The sequence below is a fragment of the Rhinopithecus bieti genome, unplaced genomic scaffold, assembly GCF_001698545.2.
Source record: "Rhinopithecus bieti isolate Rb0 unplaced genomic scaffold, ASM169854v2 scaffold_37094, whole genome shotgun sequence".
In the NCBI taxonomy this organism is placed as follows: Eukaryota; Metazoa; Chordata; class Mammalia; order Primates; family Cercopithecidae; genus Rhinopithecus; species Rhinopithecus bieti.
Genome location: NW_016815363.1, coordinates 42,339 through 47,691, shown reverse-complemented (window position 1 = coordinate 47,691; position 5,353 = coordinate 42,339). Strand labels below are relative to the sequence as shown.

General features: G+C 42.2%; 1 pseudogene across 1 annotated transcript; it reads left to right on the top strand.

Moving 5' to 3' along the window:
• The first annotated feature begins 2,592 nt into the window (after positions 1-2,592).
• On the top strand, positions 2,593-4,494 carry LOC108515933 (RNA-binding protein 39-like; annotated as a pseudogene). Its single transcript, XR_001881678.1, has 2 exons — positions 2,593-3,940; positions 4,275-4,494. The product of XR_001881678.1 is annotated as an RNA-binding protein 39-like (transcript).
• Positions 4,495-5,353: the final 859 nt, after the last annotated feature.

The following is a 5,353-nucleotide window of genomic DNA, read 5'->3' as shown; positions in this document are numbered from 1 at the left end:
GTCTTGCTCTGTCACCCAGGCTGGAGTGCAGTGGCGCGATCTCGGCTCACTGGGCTCACTCCAAGCTCTGCCTCCTGGGTTCACATCATTCTCCTGCCTCAGCCTCCCGAGTAGCCGGGACTGCAGGCGCCCACCACCACACCGGGCTAATTTTTTGTATTTTTAGTAGAGATGGGATTTCACTGCGTTAGCCAGGATGGTCTCGATCTCCTGACCTCCGCCCACCTCAGCCTGGAAAACACTATCTTCATTTAAGTATAAAAAGGACTCACATAAGAATATTTTTATCTCCGTCCCATAACATAAATAAGAAGTAATAGGTGTACATATAGGATCATGGGCTGAATTATGTCCCCCCCAAAATTCATATGTTGACATCCTAACCCCAGTCCCTCAAAAGTGACTATATTTGGAGATACGTTCTTGAAAACGGTAATTAAGCTAAAATAAAGTCATTAGGGTTGTGCTTAATCCAATAGGACTGTTATAAGAAGAGAAGATTTAGACATAGATATGTACAGAGGAACGACCCTATGAGAACACAGGGAGAAAGTAGCCATCTTCAAGCCAAAGAGAGAGACCTTAGGAGAAAACAGCCCTGTCAATAATTTGATCTCAGACTTTCAGCCTCCAGAACTGTGGAAAAATAGATTTCTGTTGTTTAAGCCACCTAGTCTGTTATGCTTTATGGCAGCCCTAGCAGACCAAAACATATGAATGGAGGTCCCAATCAATAGATAACATCAATTTTCTGTTTAGTGTAAGTTGTGCCAACAGATGTAACCTGTTGTCTTCTCTGAGGTCCATTTGGATATAACCTGGGATGACATATCCCATAAATCATGGTTCTAATGAGGTTAGGGCCAAGGAGTTCTTTCTGGGTATAGGTCATATGAGATTTACCTTGTTTCATGGTCAAGCAGTAATCATTGAAAATAAAACCAAGAAGACCTATCTGAATACAGTATATGGCTAGGTATAGTCCAAAACCATCAATCAAAAATAATAGAAGCAACATGTTCATTGACAAGGTCTAACACATGTAACAAAATTTAACCCTATAAATAATTATAATTTGTAATAGAATTTTCATAATTTGCTGTAGTTTTTGCTTAAATTTTTTTCCAAACTTCACAACAAGTGCCCTTACGATTGCTATTCTTCTTTTTTCTACTCTTAAAGAAGATGAAGTGAAAAGTCGGAGAAGGTCAGTAAAGAAAGTTAGCTGCAAAGGTACAGTTCAAACCTTTTTGACTCCATATCCCATGCTCCTTTTACTACTTCCGGCTGCCTCCTCACATTTCACATTTTACATGAACCTCAATTGCTGAAGCCTTCTCAAAGCATCAGTATCAAATATGAGATTTTTTTCACAGAGAGTGGCAGCCAATTGTCCTATAAGCTTGTGTTTATGGACTGAACACGTGAAAAAAGTAGGTGGATATGAGATCTCCTGTCCGGAGTGTCAAAATGATTGGAAAGGTACAGATCTGAGAAGGAAGAATCTTTTCATCCTTATAATTTTATGTTATCCTGTGCAGTAACTGTTTAATGAGAATTGGTGTGATCTCTCTGTGTTGACAGAAGCATACTTTCATTACAGTAGAGTCCTACATTGCCTTTTCTTGGTTTGAAGGTAATCTCTTGAATAACTGACCCTTGGTTGCATTTTAATGCTGACCATTTAAGAGTGTAAATAAGAATTCATGAGAAAATGATTTAACCAGTAGAATTCAGCACTAGCAAAGCGCTCTCACATCAGATAATTAAATTCAAACACACAAAACTGTTGCATTAAATGCAGTAAGGTTTGATTGGGAGTCCATTAATGCATGATGATTTAATTTAGCTGATGTTAAATTTAATTTAATCTAGCTGACGTTTACCTCTGAACTTTCTCTGAAGAAAGAATGTGCGAAGAAAATTACTATAGCGTGAAGCAGGGGCCGCCATTCCAGGGAGCTTGCCGACGCTGTCACAGGGGTGGATCCTGAGCTGCCAAAGCTGCAGTCCTGCTCTTCCTGCGTGGGCTTCTCTTTTCTTTTCTTTCTTTTTTTTGAGACGGAGTCTTGCTTTGTCGCCCAGGCTGGAGTGCAGTGGCGCAATCTCGGCTCACTGCAAGCTCTGCCTCCCGGATTCCAGCAATTCTCCTGCCTCAACCTCCCGAGTAGCTGGGACTACAGGCGCCCGCCACCACGCCCGGCTAATTTTTTCATTTTTTGGTAGAGACGGGGTTTCATCATATTGGCTAGGCTGGTCTCGAACTCCTGACCTCGTGATCCGTCCACCTCGGCCTCTCAAAGTGCTGGGATTACAGGCGTGAGCCACCAGCCACCGCGCCTGGTCCCGCGTGGGCTTCTCTAATTCCATTGTTTTTTTTGAGATTCACTCGGGCGTAGCCATCCTCGCAGCCTGATATTCGGGTTGGGCGGTCCCGCAGCCTGGGCGTAGGGACTTAACAGTAACAACAGCAGCGGCGACGGGGGCGGTGGCAGCAGCCGCAGTCTCTTCCTGAACACGAGCACCACAGGCGCCCGAAAGCCGGCACAGGCGTTTAGAGAAAATAACAGACGATACTGATGTTGAAGCAATGCTTGAGGTTCCTTACAAGAAGGCTGAGAACCAGTTGAGCAGGGCCAACGGCCATGAAGAACGTAGCAAAAAGAGGGAAAAAAAGCAAGAGCAGAAGTCGTAGTCGTGAACGAAAGAGAAGCAAAAGTAAAGAACGGAAGTGAAGTAGAGATAGAGAAAGGAAAAAGAGCAAAAGCCATGAAAGGAGGCGAAATCGAAGCAGAGAGGCGACGGAGCCGTTCCAGAAGTCGAGATCGACGATTTAGAGGCCGCTACAGAAGTCCTTATTCTGGACCAAAGTTTAACAGTGCCATCTGAGGAAAGATTAGGTTGCCTCATAGTATCAAATTAAGCAGACGACGTTTCCGAAGCAAAAGTCCGTTCAGAAAAGACAAGAGCCCTGTGAGGGAACCTGTTGATAATCTAACTCCTGAGGAAAGAGATGCAAGGATAGTCTTCTGTATGCAGCTGGCGGCAGGAATTCGACCAAAGGATTTGGAAGAGTTTTTCTCTACAGTAGGAAAGGCTCGAGATGTGAGGATGATTTCTGATAGAAATTCAAGACGTTCCAAAGGAATTACTTACGTGGAGTTCGTGGATGTTAGCTCAGTGCCTCTAGCAATAGGATTAACTGGCCAACGAGTTTTAGGAGTGCCAGTCAATAGTACAGGCATCACAGGCAGAAAAAAAACAGAGCTGCAGCCATGGCAAACAATATACAAAAGGGAAGTGCTGGGCCTAAGAGGCTTTATGTGGACTCATTACACTTTAACATAACTGAAGATACGCTTCGTGGAATCCTTGAGCCTTTCGGAAGGATTGAAAGTATCCAGCTGATGATAAACAGTGAAACTGGTCAATCCAAGGGATATGGATTTATTACATTTTCTGATTCAGAATGTGCCAAAAACACTTTATAACAATTTAATGGATTCGAACTAGCAGGAAGGCCAATGAAAGTTGGTCATGTTACTGAACATGCTGATGCTTCGAGTACTAGTTCATTTTTGGACAGTGACAAACTGGAAGGGACTAGAATTGATTTGGGAACAACTGGTCGTCTTCAGTTAATGGCAAGACTTGCAGAGGATACAGGTTTGCAGATTCCACCAGCAGCACAGCAAGCTCTACAAATGAGTGGCTCTTTGGCATTTGGTGCTGTGGCAGAATTCTCTTTTGTTATAGATTTGCAAACAAGACTTTCCCAGCAGACTGAAGCTTCAACTTTAGCTGCAGCTGCCTCTGTTCAGCCACTTGCAACACAGTGTTTCCAACTCTCTAACATGTTTAACCCTCAAACAGAAGAAGTTGGGTGGGATACAGAGATTAAAGACGATGTGATTGAAGAATGTAATAAACATGGAGGAGTTAATCATATTTTTTTGTTTTGTTTTGTTTTGTTTTGTTTTGTTTTGTTTTGTTTGAGACGGAGTCTTGCTCTGTCACCCAGGCTGGAGTGCAGTGGCCGGATCTCAGCTCACTGCAAACTCCGCCTCCCGGGTTCACGCCATTCTCCTGCCTCAGCCTCCCGAGTAGCTGGGACCACAGGCGCCCGCCACCTCGCCCGGCTAATTTTTTGTATTTTAGTAGAGACGGGGTTTCACCGTGTTAGCCAGGATGGTCTCGATCTCCTGGCCTCGTGATCCGCCCGTCTTGGCCTCCCAAAGTGCTGGGATTATAGGCTTCAGCCACCGCGCCCGGCCTAATCATATTTATGTGGACAAAAATTCAGCTCAGGGCAATGTGTATGTGAAGTGCCCGTCAATTGCTACAACTATTGCTGCTGTCAATGCATTGCATGGTAGGTGGTTTGCTGGTAAAATGATAACAGCAGCATATGTACCTCTTCCAACTTACTACAACCTGTTTCCTGATTCTATGACAGCAACACAACTACTGGTTCCAAGCAGACGATGAAGGAAGATATAGTCCCTTATGTATATAACTTTTCTTCTTTCTTGAGAATTCATCTTATCTTTTATTTAGATAAAAATAAAGAGGCAAGAATCTACTGTCATTTGTATACAATTCCTGTTACCTTGAAAAAACAAAAATGTTAACTGGAATGCAGCATGCTCATTCTCCCTAAAGAGCAAATCCCACTGTATAAAAAACTGTTCTCTTGTTCTGCCTTTTAAAATGTTCGTGTAGAAAATTAATGAACTATAGGAATAGCTCTAGGAGAACAAATGTGCTTTCTGTAAAAAGGCAGACCAAGGATATAATGTTTTTACTGTTTCAGAAGCCTAACTTTTTACACAGCAGTTACATTTCACATTTCACTAATGTTGATATTTGGCTAATGGTTGAGCAGGTTTCTGAAATACACATTTACTGTATGGGAATACAAGACAGCTAAAGGGCTGTTTGGTTAGGATCTCATCTTGCATTCTGATCAATTGGCAAGAAAGGGGGATTTCAAAATTATAGTATTTCTTGGTAGTATCTTTTCAATTAATTTATCTGTAAAAGTTTCTTCGTAAATACTATGTGTTCTGGTGTGTCTTAAAATTCCAAACAAAATGATCCGTGCATTTCCTGAAGATGTTTAGTGAGAGTCTGGTAAGCAAAGCAGTCTGAGAAAGAAATAGGAAATGCAGAAATAGGTTTTGTCTGGTTGCATATAATCTTTGCTCTTTTTAAGCTCTGTGAGCTCTGAAATATATTTTTGGGTTACTTCAGTGTGTTTGACAAGACAGCTTGATATTTCTATCAAACAAATGACTTTCATATTGCAACAATCTTTGTAAGAGCCACTCAAATAAAAGTCTCTTAAAAAGGC